The sequence below is a fragment of the Pelodiscus sinensis genome, chromosome 2, assembly GCF_052426305.1.
Source record: "Pelodiscus sinensis isolate ZL-2025 chromosome 2, ASM5242630v1, whole genome shotgun sequence".
Taxonomy (NCBI): Eukaryota; Metazoa; Chordata; order Testudines; family Trionychidae; genus Pelodiscus; species Pelodiscus sinensis.
Genome location: NC_143053.1, coordinates 159333938 through 159345648, shown reverse-complemented (window position 1 = coordinate 159345648; position 11711 = coordinate 159333938). Strand labels below are relative to the sequence as shown.

Sequence of the window (11711 nt, the reverse complement as noted above, 5' to 3'; positions counted from 1 at the left end):
TTTTATCATGTGATAGCAAATTTAGCAATGCACACTTGTACCCTTTGAGGCTTCTTGTCCCTAAAACAGTAGCATTTCCACAATCATATAAAATACAAATACAATATCTTGTACCTCTTTCTTCATATACACTGAAAGCTGATACATGCCTTCCAGCTTGATAACCTAAGAGATGTTTCAATAATAGATTGAACAATTAAATGTGGAGGAGCAATTAATATAAAGAATAACTCCAAATAGAAGTAGTTAACATTTCTATCCTGCAGTCCCAGGAAATGAGTGTGATATTTAAGGAACCACCTCCAACATGTGCAGGGGATCTACAGGTTAGTGCAAAATGCAGCATTTCACAAAGCCTGGGCTAGTGTGAGCAGAAAGCAGACCCCAGCCTTCCTGTGTGAGGCCCGGTGTTTGCTGTGTGATCTCCCCCCTCCCTCACCCCCGCCCCCTCCCCCGCGCCAGTGAGACAGAGTGCAAGTACTTATGTTACTTGCGTATTTCCTGAGAACACAGTGATCCACACATTCTGGGCTGTGGGTTATGTTTTTCACATTCAGGCATACGATGGGAGTTCATCAGATAGCTTATGGGCGTCTCTAGCAAATAGCACATTTGCATCAGCAGAAGCAATTTCACAAGACCTGCTGGGAAGATTTGCCACAGCGGGCTGTGCTCCTGCAGCACTAACAGGCACTGCACATTTGTTTGATGTAAAAGATGAGCCAGAGAAAATGAAACCTTTAACGTTTTCTTCTCTCTGCCCTCTGGAACCATGCGAGAACCACATTTTACCTTTAGATGCTGGGAACTTGGTTTGCAATTATGGTACAATTTTGAAGAAATGAGTGACCCATCTTTTGTTCATTTAGGCTATGTCTAGACTGTAGGCTTCTTTCGGAAGAAGCTTTTCTGGAAGAGATCTTCTGAAAAAACTTCTTCCAAAAGAGAGCATCTACACAGCAAAAGCGACGTGGTTTTTCGAAAGATAGCGTCCGCACTGATTGGATGCTATCTCACATGTAAGCTGTAATTACTATGACGGAATGGCCACCAGGGCACCTGTGCTTTTTCCTCTTTCCTCTTCTTTCAAAAGAACTCCCTCTTCCCTGTCCACTTACACTTTCCAAAAGGACTCTTTTGGAAAAAGGCTTCTTCCTCGTAGAAAGAGGTTTACCAATGTTGGAAAAACCCCTATGTTCTTTCAATTTTTTTTCAAAAGAACACAATTGCTGTGTGGATGTAAGTGTAGTTAATGTGGACTCTGCAGTGTAGACATACCCTCAGATGGCAAGCTCTTCAGGCTAAGAATTTTTGTGTTGCTTATATAGTGTCTAGCACAATGGACTCCAGGTCCTTCTGCGATACTATAAAAATAATAATGACTGGGACTTTCACAGGAGCCTAAAGGAATTAGATGCCAAATGCCACTGAAAGTGAATGGGAGTCAGGCATCTAATCGCAAAGGCGCATGTGAAAATACGGCCTTAAAATGCAGTTCTAGCACAAGATAAAGTGTCTGAATAAAGATAGATGTTTCATATTTTTGTTTTTGACTACCAGATCAAATTTGCTTAATTTCCAATTAAAAAGATATTTTGTAATGGCCAGCCCCCAAACACTTACTTTGGACTCTGAGAATCCAAGTGGGTTGTTTCTGGCTTTGAGGTTGTCTACACACAGCATTGTTCCTAAACAACTCCATGTATGGAAACGTATATTCCGGAACAAGAATACTTTGTTCCTGTTCAGCTAAACCCACTTGGTTACTGCAACATCCTTTTCTCTGGCCTTGACAAATGCAGTCTTGCCCTGCTCATATCAGTTCAGAATGGTACTGTAAAGATCATTCTCCTAGCTTGTCATTTTACCCGTATCACACCTTTTTTTTTAATCAAACATAAGCTGCTTGTCTTCACTTTCAAGGCCTTTCATGGCCCCACTGTATCTATCATCTCTTATTCAGAAAGGTCAACTTCTGTCTTCAACTGGCCTGTGATGCCAACATCTATTGCCCACTTGTCAGATTTTAAAACTACCAACTTTTGTGCTTTCTCCAGTGCTGTCCCTCACTCTTTGGCGCAACTGAGCATAAACATTCATAAAGCCACTTTACTCCTCTCCTTCAAATCCTCATTACAACTCTCTTATGCCATGAGGAAGAATAGTAAAGGAGCAGTATGACTCCATCAGGAGCTTTTTAATGATCTAAAAATCCAAAAGGAGTCCAGTAAAAAGTGGAAACATGTACATATTGCTAAGGATGACTACAAAAGACTAGCACTAGCATTTGAAGTCAAAGTCAGAAAGGGTAAGCCACAAAAATGAGTTACAACTAGCTAGGGACATAAAAAGAATAAGAAAAGCAAATACATTGGGAGTAAGAGAAAGATGAACAACAGTGTAGGTTCATTTCTTAGAAGGAAAGGAGAGCTAATAACTGATGACATGAAGAAGTTGGAGGTGTTTTAATGCCTATTTTGATTTATTCTTCTCTACAAACAGTTTGTTGTAATCATATTTTAGCACAATTAATTTTAACAGCAAGGGGAAAGGATGCAAGGCTCAATAGGAAAAGAATATTTAGATAAGTTAAATGTTTTCAAGTGGGCAGGGACTTATGAAATTCTCCCTAAGATATATAAGGAACTAGCTGAAGTGAGTTGGGAACCATTAGTGATTAGAGAATGGATAATTCTCTAAGATAATCACGAGGCCGCTGGGAACTGAAAAAGGGCAGATGTAATACATGCCTTTAAAAGGGGGAACAAAGAGGATCTGCGGAAAGCCAGACCTATCAGCTTAACTTTGATATCAGGAAAGATATTGGAATAAATTATTAAAAAGTAAAACCTAGAGGATAATAAGAAGATAAATAATGACTAGTGTGGATTTGTCAAAAATAAATCATACTAAATGAACTTAATTCCCTTTTTTAAAAGGTTTACTGGCATAGTGGATAGGAGGGGGGGGGTAGAGAGACATGCTATATCTTAAACTTAGTAAGGTTTTTGACACAAGCCCACACGATATTCTCATAAACTGACTATGGAAATGTGATTTAAAGTACTGTAAGGTGGGTGCACAACTAGTTGAAACACAATATTCAAAGAATTTGGTGTCAGATTTGGAGATTTATCAAGTGGGGTGCCACAGGGGGAAATCTTGGGTCCTAGGCCTAGTCAATATCTTCATTAATTATGAGGGTAGTGGAATGGAGACTATTCTTATAAAATTTGCAGCTGACACTAAACTGGGAGGTATTGCAAGCAAGTTGAAAGACAGGATTAGAATTCAAAATGACCCTGATAAGTAGGAGAATTGGTGTGAAATCAACAAGATGAAATTCAGTAAGGGGAACTGCAAAATACTATACTTAGGCAGAAAAAATTAAATGCACTACGAAATGGGAATTAAGTATGTTAAATGCTGTTTTAAAGAGCAAAGTGATCAATTGTTCTCCATATTCACTGATGATTGGACAAAAATAATGACTTTAATTTGCAGCGAAGGTTAGATATTAGGAAATATATTCGATTTTCTAACTACAAGGATAGTTAAGCTCTGGGAAAGGCTTGTGAGGAGGATTGTGGAATCCTATCATTGAAGGTGTTTAAAAACAGGTTCGAAAAACACCTGTCAGGAATAATCTAGGTTTATCTCGTTATGCTTTAGCACAGGGAACTTGACTAGGCCTATGTCTTGACTATGGAGTTTTTCCCGGATACCAGAGGTATCCCGGAAAAACTCCACCGCATCCAGGAAACGCGTCTGCTCTTCTGACATTTTTTGCGGAAGAGCAGACATACTCTTCTAGAAGCCCTGTAAATCTCATTTCATGAGGAAGAAGGGCTAATCCGAAAGAGGCGGCTGTTCCAAAATTTGGCCCAGTGTAGGCCAAATTGCAGAAAAGCCTCTTCCGAAAACACTATCAGAAAAAGCAACGCAAATTGCGGAGCACAATTTGCGCACCTTTAAAAAAACAACACTATAGTGTAGACATAGCCTAGGTGAGGCTTTCCCCATTCCATGAGGTTTAACTGTTAATTCAAACTAAGGGGTTTATCTCAGAATCGCGCTTCTCTGCCGCATGTAGACGCAGGCAGTTACTCTGCGTTAGTCAGTTTCCAAAATGGCGACCGCCCGGGAACATGCTAATGAAGCGCGGGATATTTAAATCCCGCAATTTCGGTCATCCCCATTAGCCTCCATAGTTTGGACTAGGGGGCTAGTGTAGACGTACCCTAAGAGTTTACTTTACCTGTATGGTACTGGAAAGTTTCCGACTTTCCAAACAAATAGCTTCTCTTACACAGTATGGATTTAGAAACACTGTTCAAGGAGAAAAACAATGAAATGCAAGCTGTCCTTTTGGAGCAGCAAAAGTGAGTCTCACATGATGTAAGAATTGTACAGGATCATATTCTATCAGTTCTCAGATCTTGACTTCTAATGGTGTTGCTCCACTGCATTTTACTCACCTGGTTTGTGTTTGCAGAATCATGACCTCAATATTTTAGATGTATAAGAAAGCATTCTATTGTCAGTTACACCAATAATCTGTATTATTGTAGGAATAAATTTGATCAAGGTCCAAACTGAAGGTAGTTAAATTGACAGCTGATGTAAAAAATCTTACATTTCCTGAAATTGATACATGATGTTTCATATTTTGTGTAATTTCCCTTAAAATACACTAAACCGATGCTTTAAATAGTCATAAAAAAGACTAAGGCAAGTTAATGTCTCCCATATACTAGATGAAGCATGCAACTAAGGGCTGACAGGAAGTTTGACCACATCTTTGTCTACTAGACATTTTTGAAGATTCCATAAAAGCTAGGAGAGCAGGAAATGCCTTTGCTGATCATCTTAACACATCATGAACACTTGCAAAAGGTAAATGGCCAAATTTTGGTCACTCCCTTTATGCTTGCCACAATTACAGTACTTGTTTTTGTGTTGCATAGTTGCATATCCAATATGCTCATTAGCTGGATAAAATTACTCCCCTTGATCACTTTAATATCTCAGCCCCAAACAATTGTTGGGATAGATTAAGATGTTGATAATACCTTTTGCCTAAAATTGTTTTATTTATTTCTATTACAGTGACATATAGGAGCCCCTGTGGTGGATCAGGGCTTCATTGTATTAGGCCCTGTGCATGCACACCACACAAAGACTGTCCTTCCCCAAAAGATCTTACAATCTAATTGATGTTTTACAAGCTTAATTTGATTAGGCCTCATGACACCTGTGTCAGACGTAGGTAACATTATCTCAGTTTTACAGGTGGGAAAACAGAGGCACAAATCCCCAAAAATATTTAGGCACCCAAGCATGGTGTGGGGCGTGACTCCATGGTCCTGGAAGGGGTGGGGCTGGGACAGCCATCCATCCATGCTGCCTCCAGTGCACTGTGTCATGGCTCCCTGCCTCCCTCCCCCTGCCCCTCACCAGCCCTCAGAGGCACCGTCAAGTGCTCAGGCAGCAATTTAATGGGCCAAGGTCTCTGGTCACCCAGATCCTGAAGTAGCAGCAGTGGCAGCTGGAAGGCCTGGGTCATTTAGAATCACCCGGCCCCAGGGCAACTGTCCCCATCCCTCTCCCCTCCCCACATCGGTGGGTCACAGCCCTGGGATAGAGAGGTTTGAGTGACTGCAATAACAATAGAGCCCAGGAACTGAATGCACATTTCACCAGTCAGTGGTCCAACTATTAGATCAGGCTTTAGACTCAAGCCCTGCAGGATTGAGAGATCAAGTCTGTTTCTCCAACAGAGGCAATAAAAGAACCTTGACTCTCCATTCCAGTTTGCAGCAGCACTGGTTTGGCATTAGATATTACAATAATTTAGTTTTGTTTAAAACTACATGGCCTAAAAATTCAGAGAGTGAGAATATCCTTGATATAAAAATATAGCACAAATATCAAATTTCATTATATGTGGATTATTTGGGGGAAGTTCGATGGCCTGTGTTTTACAAGAGCTCAGACTACATTATCACAACAGTCTTTTCTGGCCCTAACTAGGGTTGCCAGATGGTTGAAACAAAAATACTGAACACCCCCCCCGTCCAAAAAAAAAAAAAAACACCAGGAAAAAATTCTGTTGAAGAAAAAAAAAGGGGGGGGGGGAGACCAAAGTTGTTGAGCAAAAAAAAAAAAAAGGACTCCAAGACCTATTAAGCAAAAAATAAACCAGCATTAAAACGGCATGTCCCTTTTAAGAGTGAGTGCAGGGATAGGAACAGAGGAGTGGTTGAGCACTAAGACCCAGGAGAGTCATTGCTTCTCCTTGGTCTTTTTGCTGGCAGCCATTTTGTGCCGGCAGCCTTGCGGAACCAGGTAAGCATGGGGTTGGGGGTGGGGGAGGGGAGGCCGGGTGCTGAGTGTTCGCAGAGTTGCCAGGTGCCCGGCATTTTCGCCTCTTGGCTGGGGAAAAAAATCAGAAAATACCGGACATCTTAGGTGTCCGGTATTTTCTGAATTTTTTTTACCCGTCAGGAGGGGAAAATACTGGACTGTCCAGGTCAATACCGGACACTTGGCAACCCTAGCCCTAACACACTCTAACTTATGGAGGAGAAGAGGAATGTTAACAGCTCTTGTGCCTGATTTGCCACTGCCGTATTCTAATGTTATGCCTGGGTAATCAATGGAGACACTCATAAAGGAGGCACAGTGCAAAGATGAAACAGGCCCATTATGCACAGATAGTTCTGAGTTGTGAAGTTTTTGATATAGACCCAAATTGGTGGAAGTTGGCAGAGCATGCTTAGGTCTAGGCCTAAGTTTGCTACTGTGCTTTTGAGAGCTAAGGGAGGGTATGAAAGTTGCTTACACAATGAAAACAAATTGGCCATTCGTTTTTTGAGTGAGATTTCACATCTCATAACTGAATTTTAAACGTGCATGTTTCAGTATGAGAAAACTTTAAGAGCCAACCTGGAGACAACATGCACTTCAGTGGTTAGTCATTTCTTACAATAAAGGTACCGTTTGAACCTGTCTCTCTCTTTTTTTTTCTCTCTCTGACTGCTAAGAAGATCTGCCATGGCTACTGCAAAGCACAAAGACAGTAAAAATACATTTTGGAGACGGAGTGCACTCTGCAAATTTTTCTCACAACACTTCAGTTTTGTTTCATTTATGTAAACCGTGGGTTAAAGTTTAGACTTTACATGTTTCCCTGTGCAGAAGGCAGTGCTGGAGAAGCATTGAGAAGAAATTACAAATCAAAAAGTTGTATTTCCTTCCCTACTTCCCCCAGTGCTCCAAGGGAGAAGTAAACTGGTTATTGTCTTTAATGGATTACACCTCCTCCTAGAGTAAAGGTCCACTGGTGCTTTGTGGTGAATGGCACTACTCACTTTATTCCCTGGCACACAGATAAGCAATGTAGGAGGACTGTGCATGTGCAAATGGGAGTAAAAAGTGTGTGATTTTGCCTTTGTGCTGCTTTGTAGTGTAAGATGCTGTCTAGCCCTCAAAAGATTATAACTGAACTTTTCAAAAGTGCATATGGCCAAGATCCTCAAAGCTATTTAAGCATTTATCTGTTGATTTCAATGGGAGTTAAGCACTTACGCCCAAATATTCAAAAATATTTAAGTGATTTTGGAACCCAGATCCCACTGAGTTTCACAGGAGGAACAATATTCCCCATTTTTTAGAGATGGGGAAGTGAGACACATGATAGGTTAAGTGACTTTCCCATGATCACACAGGAAGTCTGTGGCTGAGCTAAGAACTAAACATAGATGTCCTGAGTCTGAGTCCAAGTGTATTGCCCTATTACCTAGACTCCTTCCTCCCTGAAGTCAAAGCTTAGCACATAGCAAAGTTCATTGCAGAATCAAGAAAGAGACTGTGGGCTATGAGAAAAAAGCTCTTCGTTGAAAGGTAAGTAGTGATAACAACACAAAAAGAAGTGAAGACAGCCCCTGCTTCCTGAACGCCCATTTTGATTGAAGCAATAGTGTTCTCCTTTTCTGGGTTTGCTTCAGTGTGAAAATTCCCCTGCAATGTTTTTCCTTGACCAAATAACCCACAGTGATAGGGCACAGAGCCACTGATTCCTTCATGTGTCATCAGGAACCTCTTGGCCTTTCCCGGCAGAGTCCCAAATTCCATTTTCTAAATTAAATTTAACAGCTCTACCATTCTAAAGATAAGTGGTGTTAGGACTGTCCTCGCAGGAGAGCAAAAATATCCTGTGCTTGCTAACCTTTCACTGTGGAGAATATTGATAGTTTAGTTACATAATATAGCACTATTTCTCCCCCCCCCCCCCCAAAGATTGTGTTTAAAACAGATATAGGCTTGCTTTGTCTTTCTTTCATATACATTGATGCAAACCAGGAGTAATGCCACTGAAGTCAAAACTGATGTAGAACTGGAGAAACTGATAGCAGACTCAGGCCCTATGCTTCCAGGCCAAAGCTATACCAACCCCTTTTTGTAATGTCTAACAGTGCATCCGCACAGCAGTGTTATTTCGGAATAATGGCCATTATTTCAAAATAACATGTGTCTACACAGCAATTCTGTTATTTTGAAATAAATTTGAAATAATGGGTGGCTTATTCCGACTTCTGTAAATCTCATTCCACGAGGAATAATGCCTATTCCAGAACAGCTATTTCGGAATAGCAGTAGTATGGACACTCCACTGCTCCTATTTCAAAACAGCTCCTTCCAGGGCCATTCAAACTAATTACTCCCCAGTGCCTCGTGGGGCTCTAAATCGTGGTAGCATGTCCTCATTAGGGAAGACTAATTTTGAGGCTTCCCTGTAGTATTATTCAGGGCCGGCCAAAGAGTTTGCGGGGCCCAAAGCAGCATGTTGTGGTTGGCTGCACCACGTGGCCAGGTGACTCCCAGCCAGGGCAGTGAGTGAGTAGCTCGGCAGGTGGGCGCCGGGCAGCATGGGGCTCTGAAGGCGCGGGGCCCAAGGCAACTGCCTTGCTTGCTTTGCCCTATGATCAGGCCTGGTGTTATTTTATACTATTTTGAAATAAGCTATTTTGGAGTATTTCTTCTGGAATAGCTTATTTCAAAATAAGCGTGCAGTGTAGACATACCCTAAGTGACAATGAGCTGCCAGAAACCTGTAAAACTCACTCCCACTCTCACAAAGCATTACTTACTTTTTTATTTGGCATTGTCACATCTGCCATCTCTACTAAGAGATATAATGACTAAAGAGCCTGTATGCCAGTCTATAAGTAATGATTCATATGGCTATCATCTCTGTTTATTGTTTTGATGTTTCTCTTGTTGCTGATAAAGATAAGGGCAGGCAGCATTGCAGAAACAGGTCAGATCTCCAACTGATCTTAAAAGCTAAAGGAATAGGCTGACAGAACAAAGTAGATAAATAAACAGGTGAAATAAAATACAATTCCAAGTCCCTCCCTTACCTAATATCCATTGGGTGATATTCATTCCTATGCCTGTACAAGTGCAGAATGAGCTTTATACCTGGACCTAACTGGGTTCCCCCAAGACACAAGCAAGTCATAGGACTGAAATCCAGTCATTGCTTCTTGACATTCCCTGTACAGGAGCTCTTGGCTATCAGATCCAAGAAAGCAGAGATCCTGTGCCACCTCCACTTTATCCCTTCATGCCAACCTGTTCTCACACATTTCTGCAGTATACAACTCTCACTCCCCCATACATCTGTTTTGTCCATTTCTCCTCACCCCCTCAGAGAGAGCTGGTCACTGATGGCTTTGAGAGAGCGTGCCCCAGCAAAGTGGCTTTTTATCCAGTAAAGAGCATCTAAATATGCCCTCATATGTTTTTAGTATACTTTTGTCAAGCCACATCCTGTCTTCATTTACAGGTAGTGTTTCACCACTGTATTCCTATGGGAAAGTTAGTTGGCTTTAGTCAGGTCCTGAAGTTCTACTCCATCCTGAGTCAGACAGACTCCTATTCAAGTCAGTGGGAACTAGAGGGAGTAAAATCGAGCATGGGCAAGTGGAGCTGGTTGTAAAGGAAGTTTATATTTTATTCTGTGACTCTTCTGCCTGCAAATGGAGAAGAGAAAACACTTCATATGCATTTTAAAACTCTGCTGTCACTAAATTTCATTCTGAAGTATTGGAACAGAATAATACATTTTCACATTGGAATGACTACTTAAGTTGTCCATTCTATCCACTGGCACAAGTGCATGAATGCCCATTTAGCCCATCTCTTCAGTGTTTTAACTCCTAAACTCCTTTGCTACCATCTCTTTAATGGCCACCTCTGGCAAACAAACCCATTATCTAATCAACCCTTCTTACCCTTAGAAAAAAATAATCTAGACATTCTGAGAGTTTCTTTTGAGTTTTTTTCTATTCCTTCTTGGTATGCCCTCCTTGAATTGTTCTTCCCCCAGTTGAAGATTTTTAAAATGCATCTTTCCATCAATATCTATAATTTGTGTAACTGCATCTGTGCAGAAGTTTCACATTTTGTTAACTGCTTACAATGAAAAAAGTAAAGCCAGAGAAAGACAAACAAGAATCTTAATTTAAGAGGTTGATTTAGAGTAAGAAAAGCCAATCCAGTGCTTATTTTTTGTTGTTTTTGTTGTTTTGGTGGTTTTTTTTGTTTTGTTTTGTTTTTTTGCTAAGCCACCAAGTGCAATTCCTGGTCTGTGCTTCCCTTTCTGTCACTTCTCCATAATTCTTCACATTTCGGTTAGGCTGCTAAGTTTCTGCTGGTTCCTCTTTTCCTGCATTCCTATATTTCATTCTTTGCACTTCTTCCTCTTCAAGTGCTTTTACAACAGCGCGAGGAGGATGTGGAAACCCAGTTACAATATGACATAAAAACTGCAGAGTCACAATTGCTGGTATTTGGTTTCACCTCTTGGAGTGTGGAGATGAAGGGTGAGGCAGTGGAAAGGTAAAAAAAGACCTACAAGCAGGGGAGACTGATTGTCCAAGTCTAGAATTCTATAGCAGGGGTTTGTGGTGGCGTTCTTAATATATTTGTTTAAGGTCTTGTCTGTACTTACACAAAGGTCCATGCTCTGGAGATCGCGCTTCCAGGGTTCCATTTAGTGGGTCTGGTAAGGACCTGATAAATCAACTGCTGATGGCACCCCTATTGACCTCAGTAAGGACTCTCAAGGAGTAAGGCAAGACAGGGGAGTTTCTCCCGTAGACCTCCCACAGTGGGGACGCCATGGTAAGTCAAGCTAAGGTACATCACTTTCTCCCTTGGTGTAAACCTGACCCCTGTGTTGTGTGAAGGTGAAAAAAATCTGAGGGCAGATCCTCAGCTGGTGTAAATGATCATAGGTCCAATGGTGTTAGTGGCACTATGATTATTTACACCGGCCGAGGATCTGCCCCATTGTATTAAAGCACTATTGGCCTGGATCCACTAAAGATTAAACTAGCTGCTGTAAGTATCTAGGGGTATGTCTACACTACCCCCCTAGTTCGAACTAGGGGGGGTAATGTAGTCATACGGAGTTGCAAATGAAGCCCGGGATTTGAATTTCCCGGGCTTCATTTGCATAAAGCCGGCCGGCGCCATTTTTAAATGCCGGCTAGGTCGGACCCCGTGCCGCGTGTAGCCGCGTGGCACGGGGTCCGACCTAGCCGGCATTTAAAAATGGCGCCGGCCGGCTTTATGCAAATGAAGCCCAGGAAATTCAAATCCCGGGCTTCATTTGCAACTCCGTATGACTACATTACCCC

At 41.6% G+C, this 11711-nt stretch overlaps 1 protein-coding gene and 1 long non-coding RNA gene across 10 annotated transcripts in view; both read left to right on the top strand.

Moving 5' to 3' along the window:
- IKZF1 (IKAROS family zinc finger 1) overlaps positions 1 to 11711 on the top strand; it is a 102702-nt gene that overhangs the window by 39668 nt on the left and 51323 nt on the right. The gene's annotated exons all lie outside the window — the stretch shown is intronic.
- The window catches only part of LOC149525363 (uncharacterized), a 34650-nt gene that overhangs the window by 12202 nt on the left and 10737 nt on the right, over positions 1 to 11711 (top strand). Inside the window, exon 2 of the long non-coding RNA XR_016348913.1 lies at positions 4758 to 11416. This is a non-coding gene — a long non-coding RNA (uncharacterized LOC149525363). The remainder of the gene's footprint in view (positions 1 to 4757; positions 11417 to 11711) is intronic.